This window comes from Melanotaenia boesemani, chromosome 3 (genome assembly GCF_017639745.1).
Source record: "Melanotaenia boesemani isolate fMelBoe1 chromosome 3, fMelBoe1.pri, whole genome shotgun sequence".
Classification (NCBI taxonomy): Eukaryota; Metazoa; Chordata; class Actinopteri; order Atheriniformes; family Melanotaeniidae; genus Melanotaenia; species Melanotaenia boesemani.
The window spans coordinates 23,092,694-23,109,364 of NC_055684.1; the positions used below are offsets into that span (position 1 = coordinate 23,092,694).

Consider the following 16,671-nt stretch of genomic DNA (forward strand, 5'->3'; position numbering starts at 1 on the left):
TTAATGATCTGGTCCGTTTCCTTTAACAACCAAATTTACGCCCCTCTGCCACACATGTTGCTACCTGCTTAGTCAAACAGACAAACAATGCCTTATGTGCATTGTCGATACTTAGGACTTTGACACGTGCATTAAGCTGGATTTCTAACTTCCTTAAGGCCCTGGGAAAAGGGCCAGACATCTGCTGTCTTGCTCACTTTGCCTCACGTCACAACAGCACGTGAAGCCAGCCCTTCTTATGTGGTCTGCAATAAACTTTCCTGGTAATACACTGGAAGGGCCCCGTTTGCTGTTGTAAAAAGAGTGAGCTGGCAGTTTGTAGGATTTTTCTCCAACATATCCAGTGATTACTGCAGGCCTCTTGTCGTGTCACACATTTTTATTGCACATAATAAATTAGCAAAATTCTTGGGAAACCAGATTGGAGCACTGTGACAAAATTATACCAAGCTGCACTACCAAGCAAACACCAGGTAATTCCACACAGTATAACAAGAAACTAAACTGTTCACAATCAGTATTATAAAGTATATCAAGATATTATCAATCACCTTCTTTCATTAATAATAAGGCTTATGTTTGTGTCTAAATGTAATCTAACAATTTTTTATTTGATTTAGATTTTCTTTTATGGCCATTTACAACCAAGAGGTTTAACACGAGCAGGGTGATTACATAAATATCCAGACAATAGATGCTATTCAAGTAGAGTTAAAATCCCTGCTATATTTAACTAATTCTCTTTTCATTCATGGTAAAATCCTTCTGTGGGATTAACCTTGATTTGAACTGGGCAACAAAGTAGCATTGGTGAGATGTAAGCTCTGCAGCACAGGGGGTCTTAAATGGCTTCAATATTTCTCTGACTGATGATTTATTATAATGAACTCCAATGCAAAACACAGCTATGCTTTCTCTAGCTTTTTTTTTTTTTTAAGGCTCTGGGGAGACCATCACTTTTTTTAGACCCACTGCCACAGACTTTCAGTCCAGTTCTTGTATTTGTTTGACATACAGTAATTCTGATTTATCCTATGAGTTATGTGTCTTTTTATATGCTTGATTGATTCATATATCATTGTTAAATGGCTTTACAAACAAACAACAACAACGACAAAAAAAACATTCATGTGAAAATGGACAGGGACACAGAATCAAAATAAGTAAAAAAGAAAAACCTTGAAATCCTGGAGAAAGTTTTCTCTCTCCTTAAAAAAATACATGAAAATTAATCTCCTTAGAAACAAATATGGAATAATAAGGGGCGGCTTAAGACTCTTGCACTGCATTGTTTCGACTGTAAAATGAAATGTAAAAATGAGCAGAGTGACCTACAAAAACAATGTTTTTTCTTTCTTAATTTACATACATGCTTCACTTTGTTATATGATTAAACTATTAAGGGCAAGCATCATTTGTATCAGTTATGTTCAGTTTTTACACCTGCAGTGACACCTCATTTCAAATGCTAGTTCTCAGTCTTTATAAGCAGCTTCGGATGACATGGTATTACTACCAGGAGTGCCACTTTGCTGTTGGAGTACTGCATTATGACATCACACCAACGCCCCTCAATGTCTTATGCAGGTACTACAGATTAGCTCTTAACACTTTAAATTCCTTTACGCAATTCAAACTTTGTCCTAAAAACATAAAGAGACACAGGGATGTGAGCATAACTCATGAAATACATTAACCATCATATTCAGTTAAAATAAATATTTGTCTTTCTTTCAGCAGCATGTTTATCAGCCTTCCCAGTATTTTTGCTTGTAATTTCACAATACTGCCACTAGAGGGAGACACAGTCTTTCTGAGCAGACTGTAAAGGGGGCAGACGAGTACAGACGGTACATCTGTGAGATATTTCAAACTGATTCGGATGTACAATTTTGTTGGTTTTCACACCAAGTGAAGCTGTTCAACTTTTCGTTGAGGGCATTTGGCTGCCAAAACATTTTACTGATGCAATGTCAAGATTTGTAACATCAGAAATGGTTGTGAAGAGAAGAAATGTTGCACCAAATGGAGTTTTCAAATTAAACGGATCTTCCCAACAGCTTGTCAAGCCCTACACAAGCCTGTTAAAAAACCATTAATTTCTATCAAGTGTGTTGGAGTAGGGACTCATCTAAAACCTACAGGGCAGTGGCTATTTAGGACTAAAGTTGGACATCCCTGGTATATATATATATATATATATATATATATATATATATATATATATATATATATATATATATATATATATATATATATATATATATATATGTATAGGGGGACAGGGATCAGCAGCTCTAAACCTCTTGGGCCAGTGTCCTGCAGGTTTTTGATTTTCCCTTCAGCAACACACCTGGTTTAAATGAAATGGTTCTCCAACAGCTTGTTGCCAAGTTCTGCACGAGCTTCAATGACCAATTATTTGAGTCAGGTGGGTTGCAGCGGGGAAACATCGAAAACCTGCAGGACACTTGCTCAGTAAGTCCAGAGTTGGTGTTCCCTGATATATGGGCATGAGCTGTGACACAAACATCCTTCCCTTACACTTCAGTGGTCTGTCAGAACTGTGGTAAAAGTTTAAAAGCTTTCCTTAAAAAATGCCTTGAATTTCATGTAAATTTTAGATGTAAATGCCACCAAAGCTTTCCTGCAGAGTCTGCCTCCAAAAGAGAGCAACTAACTTCTGATACTGATGATTTTACAGATCTAAAAAGGTACTGTCTCATTCTTGAGTGCACTGATTAAGGAAGAGCAATCTTTCATTTCAGCAATATATATATAATTCTATATCAAGCCCTGTGCATAAAAATACAATCTAAGCTTCAACAATTACTCCACAATATGCAGGGAACAGCAGTGCAGCTATAAGCAAAAAACAAAATAATTTTTCACTGTTGCTAAAAAGGAATTTCAAAATATAATCAGGTTTAGTGTTAAATCTTTCAAAAGAGTGCTGAAACCTCCAGGTCGCTCTCCAGAGATGCAATATTGTTCATCTCAGCATGATGTGTGGAAATCACTGCCTGCTGTGGCAAAATGAAGAGGAGCTTAATACTGTAGTAAGAGAATCAAAAGGAGACAGAGTGAACAGACAGCCTGCAGCCAACTGCAGAAAACCACTAATCTCCAATGTACTCTGCAAAAGTGCTTCACTTTGAATGTCATGCTTTATAATGTTCTCTGCTCCACACTATAAGATAAAATATACTATTCTATATCCGCCTTTTTATCTCCATCTCTATCTTTATACAGGAAACAGGCACTTGACATTCATACTGCAGATAATATATTAATATAACTGACTCAGCTATGTACTGATGTAATGTCATCTTTAATATCGCATTCAAAATGTGAATTTTTCTCCAGAACATACTACAACAAACATATTCAATACTAGAGGCAGGTTTACTATCTCAGGCAAATCTGAGTATGATCACGCTCGTCTGTGAGTGCCCTTTTCTGTGGATAAGGTCTTAAACTCTACTGGTTTACAAACAAGTGCAAATCAGATTAGAGTCTTAAACAAGTAGACATGTTGGTAATCATAGGCCTGTTGCTACAGCTCGTGAACAGTTTTTGTCTTCTTGTTGCTACAACAGCTATAAACACAAACCTTTTTAGTGTAAATATTCAAGATCCCTCTGTTTGGATTTGGTTAAAACAAAGACTTTTTTTATCAGGCCTTTATTGATAAATGAACTCCTCCATGGGTGTCACACTTCACTTTTCTTTTTAAGTGCTTTTAAACTTGTTTTTTTATACTTCAGGATTGGGACAGCACACATTAAAGCCTGAACAAAAATCTGCTGATGCAAAGTCTCCCTATTTTACATGAATGTATGCACACCCAGAGTCAGAAAACTTAGACTCAATAAGCAAATTGATAATCTGCATCGTATCACTGCTTAGTGAGATATCCATTTTTGTTAAGCTCAGTGAGAATTTGGGCATGTTCAAACTGTTTATTGAACAATCTGTGTGTACAGAGATCAGTTTGTTTGCAATTATTAGATTATTAATCAGTCTTTATACTTAGTTTGGCACATATACAGTTAATCTAAGTCTCCAAGCACTTCTGTTGTTAAATAAAGAAATAAAGAAAAAACCTCTGGCTGCGGCAAATATACCCCCCTATGGAGCCAGGGGACAACATGTGCCATTTACAGCTGTCACATTTGCATCAGGATAGCAGATAAAGTAAGCAGTAATGTGCTCTCAAAATACACTTTTACAAGTCTTCTTGTACCCAAAAATGCGTATAGCTTATTATTACTTTGCTTGGATATTTGAGCATCACCTGAAATGTCTCTTTATAAAGTTTAGCTCATTTATGTTGAAACCAAACGCAATTAATATGTAATATAACAGACATCTTGTATAGAGCATTTTGAACATTCATGGATTGTGGATTTTAAAATGCAATTTTACAGGCACGTCAATTTCTGCTCAGGTTTTGTTAGAATTTTCTGCCTGGTATTTTTATTATGCAGGCTCAGATGGAAAAGGTAATGTCACTATCTTTCTGCACCAGTTGGGATTTTAAGCTACCATTAAATTCGACTGATAGTATCTGGGGGTGTATTTGTTTATCAGTCAAGTCACACTCAGCCCACAAACTATCTCAAGAGCTTGCCTTGTAATATGATTAAAATAGTCACTCTTATTCATTTCTTTGAAAATAAATTGAACACTATTGAAGAGGACTGAAGAAAAGTATTGCAGACTCATTGTTATGGGGCTTAAATTGACTGAAGTCAAAATGCAGCATTTTTTTGCAGGAGTTTTCACATCTTACTGTTGCCTGGTGACAAGGATAATGGTCATGCTGTACATCAGTATCTTGCTGAGTCTGGCCAAAGTTGTTCAATTTGGCCTTACAGCTAGTTTTTTCAGTTTTCAAGGTTGATGTTGTGAAAAGAGTAGCCTTAGGCTTAGTTTGGTTGTTTTTTAAATTTAACTTTTTTATATTTAACTGACTGGTATTTAAAAAAAATCTGGGTTATCTCAGATGATTATTTTTCCAATTTGAATAAGATAGCATGTGAGGTCATGAACTATGATTAAAAATTGAGGGCTGCGCGGTGGTGTGGTGGTTAGCAATGCAGCCTCATGGAAAGAGGGCTACTGGTTCACCCTGTGGCTGGGGAGTGGTTTGAGCAGTGCTACTCTGGTAGGTTCCCTAGTCACAGCTGTTGTCAGCTTCATCAGCCTGCACTAAGTCAACCTTGGTTTCAACTCAGCACCAGACTGTTATTTCTGTCTGCAGTGGTATACAAGCCACCTTAGTTACAGAAATTTATGCTTCTCTGTTGCATCAGCTTACTGATTATCTCTTATTCTTCAGAAAAAGCTGATTTGGAACACCACCAGCCATTCCAGCACCTACCAGTTCAGAGAAGCTTTTTGTGGAAGCACTGATCTCCTGATCCATGTTCCTGAAATCCACACCTGGAATTCCCACCTGTCTGCTTGCTTATACTATATAAATTTCTTTCAAAGAATCCAACTTCATTCACTGCTCTTTCTACTTCTTAATAAACCTGCTTGAACCTCATCTGCTACTAGTCATGGTTCTTCTCAAACTGGTGTTTGACTGATAACTGGAGATCTGATAACTATGATGGGAATTGGTTTAAGGTGACTAAAAGACCAAGCCATTTGAGCCCCAATATTAAATTTAAACTTGGATCTGACTTCAGAAACTACTACCAGCAAGTTAATACACATTTATTCTAAAAGTACCAACATTAAAAAGACTTTGACCTTTCAAGTTTTACATATAGACTCTGAATGCCATAGTTTCAGAGAGGAGGAGTCCAGAATTCTAGACACCCAAATATGTGCCCTCAAGCACCGAAAACTGTGATTTTTAAATAATATTTCCTTTTTAAAACAGTGTTTAAGTAAACAGCTTTCGAATATAAGTGTTTAAACAGTGTTTTTGTTCTTCCAACAACAAGATGGAACTCAAAGTTTTCAAGCATTATTTTAAAAAATGAGTGAATAAATTAAATGAAAATGTAGAGGGGCTTCACCTTATAGCAGCACAAAAATACTGATGCCATACACTCCATCACTGCTTTTTATGGAAAAAAAATCTGCATTTCCATGTACTGAAAAACGGCCACTGCAGGCAGAAAAAGCTTCAGCTGCTGTAAATGTTAAGAAATCATACAAATTGTGTTCATTTAAAACTTCTGTCCTCAACATAAAATCTGTTATGGTATTAAAAACTGTGTTCTCTCAGCACTTTTAACCACAGGAGGCAGCTCAATATAAGCTGAAGAGCCCTTATAAAAAGAGAAGAATGAATACTTAATTTACATTATGATTAATACTCTAAATGATTAATAAACTGTTTATAATGAGAGCATGCTTCATTCTTAGTAATGTCTTAATGACAGCTACCTGGAGATAATCCTTTATCTTCCCAGAGGATGAGGACTGAGAGAAAGGCATAAAGGATCAGTGCTGGGCAGAAAGACCACAAAGACATTCTCTATCCTGATGTACAATACTTTACTTACCAGCATCATACAAAGAAAGATTATCTTTCCTGAAATGCTCCTGCAGGCAGAACTCTGAGGCACTGTGTTCTTGTTTCATTAGTCACTACAGTGTCTGTCTTTGTCTGCCTGCATATTGAATCCATAAAAATTAATGATGGAAAGCTTCTGATTTGAAAACTCACTTTCCAACCGTGTGGTTAATGAACAGATTAATCATTTTCAAGCACATGAGCTGCAGCAGTATCTCAAATCTCTCTTTAGAGAAGTTTAGTAACAGATCAATGTTCCTAAAAAATTAGTCTTGGATGAAAAGATTGATGCAACTTTCATGTGCACTGGAATCAGAAAATGGATTGCCAGTATAGCACTGTAAGCCTTACGTAGCATAATGACTGAAAACATCAGTAAACAACTTGGCTCTTTATGCTGGCATATAATTTAAAAGCTCACAAATCAGCAAACTATATTTTGTTTGTGTTGCATTTTCATGTGTAAAACTGATCATTTTGTAGTTTTAAATGTCTGTCTGAATATTTACTGGCACTACTGTTCTGGTCTTTTGTGCTTTTCTATTAATAGTATAGACTGTATACTTATTTTGCAACATGCACAAACAAAAAATATCATTGGAAGCCAACAGTTGTTTAAACAGGCTCCAGAATAAATTACCCAGTTCTCATTCCCTTCTGTGACTTGTGTTGTTCATTGCCAACATTAACAACCCAACCAAATTCTTTCTGGTCCTGGGGAGAAGTAGGACAAGTGCAAATCCATGAAATATGTACAAGGTAAAGTCTTAAACCTTCACACCATTTCCAGCTGCCATGGGACCAGGAGGATTGGGGTTAAGAGGAGAGAGGGGGACATGTATCACAATTGAATTTGTCCTCAAAGTATTACTGCTGACCTAAATTCTTAGCTCACAGTGAGTGAAAAACTTTCATACCCCCAAATTTTAAACTAATATTGTCAAATTTTCCCAAGATGCCCACTCATTAAAAATTTACAGATTTGTAACTCTGTGGCCAAAGCTCGGTCACACCTTTACAGAGAAAATATTTCACTTAACAAAATGGCCCAATCCCCTAGAGTGCTCACAAGGCATGGCAGACTTTTTTTTTATACGGGCCAACATAAAATCACTGAATGGTTAATAATTTAGACAAAGAAGAAGAAGAAGGAAAAAAAAAAAAGAAAAGAAATGGCAGCATAGACTCAAACCTTGAACTGTGTTGTGAACATCTCATGTGATGTCAGTGCAGTGGAGCTCTGGTGTACCACTGTGAGAGATTTACAACAGGAAGTCGGGTCAGAAGTGTATTAAACTTCCCTATCTCAACTGTATATCCTCAGCATTGTTTAGGACAGTATTGAAGTGTATTAACACTAAATGTAATCAGCTATTAATATATATATTTGCTGATTCATACGTTTATGTATTTTAAAGAGAAAACATCTAAGGAGATAGTAGAAACTACTAACATTGGGTTAGGAACTCTCCAATGCACTATTAAAAACAGGAAGGATAGTGAGGAACAATTGTCTTTCAGGAAGAAATATTGTCAGAAAAGCATCCTGAATGATGATGGTCGGCAATCACTTAAACATTTGGTGAAATCAAATAGTAGAAAAACAAAAGTAGAATTTAGGGCTATCATTTTCACACATGGACTGGCCACCTCAGAGTCGAGACCTGAACCTCAGTGAGAATCTTAGGGAAGTGCTGGAGAAGGTTTTGTGCAGTGGATGGACTCCCATCAACAGTACAAGATCTTGGTGAACAACTAATGCAACACAGGATGGATATAAATCTTGTGACGTTGCAGAAGCTTATCGAAACAATGACACAGTGAATGCTGCCGTTATTAAAGCTAAAGGTGGTCCAATCATTTATTAGCGTGTGTAACCCATTTTTTTTCTTTTGCTTTTTTCCTTTGGTCAGGCAGTGTATATCAGTGCATTTTATTTTGTATGTCTTTTCAGCCAACTTAGCCCCATGTGAAGCTCACTCATTTACATATTTTCAAAATCCCATAATCCTTTCCACATGTTTCATTCAAGTTGTCATTTGTACTCCAGTCCTGTTTTCATTATGAGTTAGCTTTTTAACAGCAGCATGCACATACTTGTTAGGTTGCTTAAGAAAACAGAGAAAAAGGGTGGACTATATAGTTTATATATTTCTTACACTGTAAAGAAAAATATGCCATATTTACTCAATAAAATTAGGCAACAGATTACATGCAACATTATTAATTAAATATAATTATGTTTGTAATTGAGTAAATTCTATTTAAATGAGATTTTTTGGGGTTAACCATTTAATATGAGCAGATTTAATTAAAATACATTAAGGAATTTATTAATACCTAAACAAAAAATATTGAGTAGATATCACAAAGAGAAATGTCTATATTAGTAAAAAGTACTAAAAAAACATAATAAAATTATACATACAAGTACCATTTAACTGAGTAACAATTATGTATCTTACTTTAGCTGAATTTACTCAGTGGATTTAATTAAATCTAGATATAATTTTTATGTAGATACACTACCGTTCAAAAGTTTAGGGTCACTTCCCTATTGAATCCCATAGCAAAGTGACCTCAAACTTTTGAACAGTAGTGTACGTATATGTAAATCCTATTTCAACCATTCTACTATGTCTATATCCAGATTTTACTGTAGGAATCAGCCCACTACGCTTTGTTTCTTGATTGGGTGGGTAAACATCAATGCGCTGTGTTTTGACTCTGTCCAGAGTCAGTCTACTTCGTGTCCTGCTTTTTCTGAAAAAGACAGCAACACCCAGGCCTTCTGTGAAAAACAACGTTACAGATGAGGGTAGGGACGCAGCGCAGGCAGATAATATATTTTACGGGGTGAGTAATAATTAAGAAATTCACAATGTTAAATATATGTAGGTTTTTGTGAGTGTATAAAGTGTGTGAGAATTTTGAAAATGTTCATTATAGTTTGGGAAAGGTCTATAAACACTCCAAGGAGGGATAATTAGGTCTTAACATGCATTTGAATTGTGAAAAATAAGTAAGGTCGTCATTTCGCAGATTTAATTTATCGCAGAGTGTTTTCAGAATGTAACCCCCGCAATAAACGAGGGACCACTGTACACTGCAAACTTTTACAAATACTGACACTATTTTTGAGTACAGTTGCCAGAGGACCTGTCGAGCCACACTGTACTACTTACTTATATTTACAAATCAATTAAATGCTTGTGACAAATAAGAGAAGAGACCATTTGTGGTCTTTGTATAAACTGAAAGGCTTGCTTGTCGAAAAGAAAAATCCTCTGCTTGCTTCCTTAGCACAGTGAGCCATTAATTAATATCAGTTATGATCTCAAAGAAAAAGCACAAATCTCTGACAAGTGCACGTGCCCCAACAGAGATAATGTAACAGAACAATTTGTATAACAACATTTTTACCTTGAACTGACCACAACAGAAATTTCACTTACATTTGGCACTTTCAAATATGCAATTCTCAAGTTCTGATAAAGCTGAACTTTATGTGGCACAAAAGTGTGAGACCATAGTTTCACTTCAAGCCAGAAGTTTGCTCTTGAGGGACTGGTCTTTCATCGACAGCTTTGATGCATCCAGTCCCAAGAAAGATTTTTGGAATACCTCAAAGGTGTATTTCAACTGCTTGGGATAATTGAGATTCAGTGCACAGGTCAAACCCAAGAGGAGCCAGCAAGCCCTGGCAATATCTCCAAGTCTTTTGATGACTTCTATGCCCTCAATGACAACTCCAATTTCCTTTGAGCTGTCACTTGTGGAGGCTGTGTCCTTTGTGATCACAGTTATTGCCACTACGAGCTGTTCAAGTTTCTCCAAGTTCTCTGCAACATGAAAATGTAATCAGTGCCATAGCAATGGAAGGAACATAAAGAAGAGGGAACGTTAACAAAAAGAGATACAAGAAAGCAGAGTTAAAAACATACAGAAAAAATTGGGAAATCCCAACAGAGAAGCCTGGACACTGAGAACACTTTTCATTGGCATTGGCATTAACTCTTAAGCCACAAGTAGAGTGAAAATTATTCAGTAAATTTAATGTAGAACTTCAGTTTCATTATTGTTTATATATGATTTGTCAGTGTTTAAACATGGTTCTGAAAATGATTAAGGGAAGATGCTTGTAAACACAAAAGAAAACCGTCAAAAGACAAGGGCTAATATTTTCAGGCAGATTATAGAAATACTGGTGGGTCTTCACAAGAATATTGTAGATTATTATTACAGAGTGAAATGTGAAGATTCATTAGGCCCAAAATTTAAACACAATCATTTAAATCATTGAAATGATATGTTGAGAATTCAAGGAATTTATCTTCTTTATGTGAATATACTTATGTTCTCTGGAGACTATTATGATATCCTTGAAGTGTTTTTAGTTTATGTGACAAAATTTTGGAGAAGAAAAGAAGAAATGGCAAATATACAATTGCTCCTTCTGCCAAAAATGATGTACTTTTCTTAATGTGGGACAGCTCAGACTCAAATCTGGGACACTCATTAGAAGCCTCTGCTGAAAGACCTAAAAAAAACATTTCACATAATTTATACAAAAGAAACTCTGGTCTGTTAGTCATTGCAAATGTGTTGTTGGTAGTTTCAGTTGCTACAGCGATTTTGATTTTACAAAACTTTGAAAGCTCAAAATAACAAAATTAGTTTTAATTTGATTGTAAGATTTTTAACAAATCCTGAATACTATATAAGAAGAGTCAGAGAGGAACTATAAAAGTTTTATGACTATTAATACCTAATAAATAGACTTGAATATATTCAAATTTTTGCCATGTCTCAACCCAAGTCTGAAGTAAAACTTAACTCATTCTTGGAAATGAACCATTACTCTGATCTGCCTTCTGCACACTGGTTCCTCATCCAAAGATGATCACATTAAAATATTGATGGAGCAGTTTATCATTATATCGTCTTTTTTCCTGACATGGTAGCAATTGCAAACATCAGTTAAAACATATGACAAAGCACAAGTATAAATCTATCTCTGGCAGTGAGATATCAACCCAGGACACTCACCTGATTGCTCAATGACCAGACTAGTGACGTTAGTTTAGGCATGTTAGGCATGTTGTAAGTCAGAAATCTCCATGATAACTTCAGTCTCAGTAAAACGTTGTGAAACCCAAGATTTTGCTTTAATGGAAATAAACACAAAATCAGCATTTTCTTTGTGCCACCCAGTACAACTTTGTAAATGATGTATTTTACTTGGACATCTGGTGCATGTTGTGTTATTGATGTTGCATGATATGACATAGGAGTGTGTGTTGAGGGTTACATTTTCCATTGCAAAATTCAGCAGGGTGGGATTACAAGCTAAATACCCCACTTGCATAATTTTATTTACAATAAACACATAGTTCAGTCTACTAATGTATAGCTGCACACAGAGCTTTGATTCAGCCCCTTGCCCCCCTGTCTCTAACATGCAGATGTTCCACTGGTCCAACACTCTTATAAACATATCAGTACACGGTCTTGGCAGGAATGCTCCTTGTTGCCAAATAAATTTAACAACTTTTTTTCAGACCCTTAGCATTTTTTAAAGCACTTGGTGAAAAATAGCTTTCTGAATAAACTTAAAAGGGATATTTTGGTTTATTTGAAGTGGGGCTGCGTTGGACTGTGTTTTACCTGCAATACACAACGAACAGGGCCACCAGAAAAGCTCATTCTCACCATCCAAACCCACTGAAACAGTCACTTTTGCCTCAGATGGACTGGGTCTGTGTAACAAGGTCCATGTAGCCTGTTTTACACAGTCAGCATGAATGCACTGAGCAGCCTTTGCTTTCCAGATTTAAATATAAAGGCTAATCATAACACTGACTGTAAAATATAATTTAACTTTAGTAGTTTAATCTGATATTTTGAGAGGTCACTTAATCCCTATGGGGGCCCCATGTTGGTCTGTGGACCCCTTTTGTGCACCCCTGCTATCCTCTGTGGCTGCACGCGCGTCTCAGTCTCCTCCTCTCTCTCAGCCCCGCCCTCAAGGAGTGACTCGGAGCGAGGAGAGAGAGGGACTCTGCAGACACACACACACACACACGCACCTACTGATACACACACACACCGAGCTTTTCTTGTCAGCCGTGCTGTCTCCACTAACGGGACAAGTTTAAACCTTTTGGATATCACCGTCCTCTTTCTGCCTTCCTCTCACCTCCTTGTGAACATCTTGACCTGGACTGAGGTGAGCACACAAACTGAAACATGTTGCCAGTTTTCAGGGAGGGGGGCTGAGCTCGGGACCGGTTGTAACTGGGGGGAAGAAGCGGGGCTTTTTCCTCAGTTGAGGAAAATCGACCGAGGACAGGCTGGAGAAGAGGCATGTCCGGCTTGTTAGAGCAGTTTCTGCTAGCTCACTTTAATCGTCTTTCTTGGGTCAGCAAACGGTTTCCCCAACGTGAAATTAAACCGGAGAAAGCCGTCGTTTCCGCTACTGGCGCCTGCAAATTCAGAGACACGCTTTGAGACTAGCAGAGCGGCTTTAACATCTCCGTGATGTTGCCATTACGCCAATAAAAAATGTTACACATGGCTTTACCTACAAACAGTGAAGTATTTATCTCTTTTTTTTGGGAAGTATGACACAATTTAAACGATCGTTTTACATGGTCGAAGCCGCAGAGGTGCTTTACTTTTTAAGTTAAAAGCTGAATATTTTAGTTTTGGAAACCTGTAACTTCATGGGAGGAGCAGGGTCTTGTAAACTTTACTCGCATTCAATCACAGCGTTATTACAAGAGTACCATGCTTACTTTAAGTCTTCCTTAATATATCTGATCTAACAACTTATGGATTTTTATTATAATTTAGTCTACTAAATATTGAAAAATGTCTTGAAAATACTCAACCAGTTACCCTCTCAAAATATAAAACCACACAAAACGCAATAGTAGATGCTTCAAGCAACAAATATTCCAAGATTTGATTTGTAAAGGGTGTGAATCTGCATATCAACTATAGCTGTTGTAGTATTTAAAGGGTTATGCTTTTAGCTTGTACTGCATACCATTAGTGTGCCTTGGCAGTAAATGTATGCTGAAATACCAATTCTTTTCAAACAACCCAAATTTCATTGTTTAGATTTTCAAACATTCTCTTGAAGTGACACTACTGAACTTTGGCACCCCCAAGCTAATTTGAATCAAGCAGCCGTCTTGCATCCTGTCTCTTTACTGAGCTCTCTCCAGCCAGAAAAAGTCAGTCCAAAGTTGACGTTTGTCTCATCCCTTGCTCTGTCACTTTTCCTCTCTTTCTCTGATAAGATCCTCTTGTATTTCTTCACTTAACCAGCCACTTCAAGAACGGTCAGTGTGTTGATATCAATACTGTAAAACAAAAGACAGCTGTCACATGACGCCCCAGGTTAGAATAAAAGTCGTGATGTGCGCTTTTTTAGCCTCTGGATACTGAAGAGCAATGATGACTCTGGGAATGTGCATAATTAAGTCAGTTTACCATCAAAATAAGTCAGAAGCACATAGTTTAATGTCCAGAAAGTTATGCAGTTAAGGCTTTAAAGAAATAAAGAACCAGAAGGAAGTTATTTTTTAAAAATGCACAAGTTATAGTTTGAGGATGAGAAGGGTGTATCTACAGAGAAACTGTAGGGAATCTAAACATATCAATAGGAGTTTATGTTTATGTGGTTTATGCTTTTGCTGAGGTACCTGTTTTCAGCTTCCACATACTGACATACAGTATTTTTAAGGCAGACTGCTGGATGAACAGTCCTCTAGAAATCTAACAATCCTGAGTTCTTGGAGCTAATGCTGCATGGTGGTTAAATTCTGACTGGCAGAAAGTTAATAACTTATTTGCTATTATAAAAATAAAATAGTTTTAATTATTCTGCTTTATAATGTGTACTTTTTCTTCAAAAGCTAATGAGCTCTTTCCCAAGTCAGAGCAAAAACCAACAACATGAAAAATGAAACCATGACATGTTCCATATTTTGAGGAATGCCCTCATATGGAAGTGGAAAGCTAAAACAAGTAGGCGTTTGTAGGAGATGATGAGGAGCAACAACTAGAGGTATATTCAACCCAAAAGATAACACTCCACTTGACATGGCCTTATGGGTCTCAGTCTCAATTTACCGGGATAAATTCTCCTGCAGAGAAGTGTCTTTGTCTTTATGACGGGAACTTGGATGTTCATTAACTGACAGAGACCTCAGTGGCAGGCTCGCATGTCAATTTTGAAAAAAAGCCATTTTTGCTTACCAGTTATGTTGCAGTAGGTGTCCTGGTATCATGCTATGTTATCATGGTATTTGTGATTGTTAGAATGTACAGTTATCACAAATATTATTAAAAAACCCCTTTAACTACAGCTTATATGTTTAGCAGATAGACTGAAACAGTGAGGTTTGTGTATGATTAACAAACTTCCAGTATTACTTCTTCAAGTTTTATTACCGCTCTGTGCTGCCATTGTCTTAGCTGTGACACCTACTGTCCACGATGAGGACTGCAGCAAGTCCAATATGCTTACAGTACTGGTGTAAAATCTTTTTAGTGCTGTGTTGATGCCACATTTTACTCACATAGTGATGAATGTGGCAAGCACAATTGCATTTTTACACCCTTAAGGCAAGAAAGAGAGTCTGAAGTGAGCTAAGGACCATTTACATTCAGAGTGTTATGGCTAAAGTCAAATTTGAAATCTGGTTCAAAGTGCCATGTTAAAGTTTTATGACAGACAGATGGAAGCATGGTGTGTTTGTGGCAGTTTCAGGGTTCAAAGTTTCACGCTAAGTTTGTGATCCTTAAAAAATAGACAAAACAAACCAAGAGACACAACCAACATTGATATCACAACATCAAGTGTCATGATTTACCTTAAGGAACTCAATTTTTGGCAGCACCCATTTTTCATGCAGCAAGCCACAAACCTCAAGCTCACCCCCTGGATGTGGAAAAAGTATGTGAAAGCAGAAAATTATAATTTAGTAAACTCAGGCATGTCATGACCACCTGAAGTCATCCTGATGGGGCTTGTTTGGAACGAGGTTGACTGAAGGGTTTGAACCACGTATGTGACTTAAATGGCAATAAATCTGAAAAATTCATCAGTTCTTAGGATGCAAAATAATCTTTAGCGTCACTTAATAGAGACATTTGCTCATTTACTACATTTTTTTCTTAAAAAAAGAAAACACCAACAAATTAAAATGTTAAAAATGATAATTTGGGTCCCATCATTAAAAACAACTCCAGATATTATAGAAAACAAAACTCAAATAAGAAAAAAGTTGCTCTTACACCTTGTGGACCGTGAGGGTTGTTTTGTTTTAGCTGGTACAGAAAAGGAACACAATATATTATTAACTATCCGCCTGGCCAACAAGTGTAATTTATTAATTGACCAAAACCAAAGTAGATCATTAGTTGGTTGGTTGTATGGCTTGGTACAGTATATAGTAATGGTATTAGTGCATAAGATCACAATCTTTTAACAATCTTCTCGAGCTGCTTGGATCAATGAATGTTTGACCAGATTTTTAGGATAAATGACTGAAAAGATTAACAGTTTTTTTTCTTTTTATGATGACAACATTGTATCAGTACGACAAGACAGACCATCAGAGGTTTGAACTTCCCCCCTTAGTTAATAATATCAGTAGAGTGAAGTTGTTGCTTCCCAGTGCACTGCCCCATGTTCACACTCCAGCATGCTCAGAACATCCTCAGCTGTGTTGGTCTCACTTTGTAGCAGGTGTGCACTTTGCAAAGACAGGTAGAGATCCTTGCCTGGCTGTGTTGGCTTTTTAAATGTTTGATGTGCAGAGCCAGTCTTAAGTGGCTTCCCTGCTGTTCTTCTCAGCATCTGCCCCAGCTGTCAGCTCATGTTTGAGACACTGTAATCTGCACTCACTCTCGCTCAACTACTGTAGATACAGTGATGGTGTGCATAGTTGCGTCCAAACATATAAATACCTGAAAATAACCTGCAGGTTGGCATCACAAACATGAGACCAGTTACGATGTATGATTACATAATGACATATGATGATATATGAAGCTCTAGATGCAAAAAAAAAAAAGACCAAGTAAAACATCAGTCTTTTTATAAACCCTGAGACGCT

General features: G+C 36.8%; 1 protein-coding gene across 2 annotated transcripts in view; it reads left to right on the forward strand.

Annotated features, from left to right (window-relative positions):
* Nucleotides 1–12,614: 12,614 nt before the first annotated feature.
* The window catches only part of ppp1r16b (protein phosphatase 1, regulatory subunit 16B), a 93,108-nt gene continuing 89,051 nt past the window's right edge, over nt 12,615–16,671 (forward strand). For both annotated transcript variants that reach the window (XM_041981181.1, XM_041981182.1), the window contains exon 1: nt 12,615–12,767. The gene's annotated coding sequence lies outside the window, so the exon portion shown is untranslated. The remainder of the gene's footprint in view (nt 12,768–16,671) is intronic.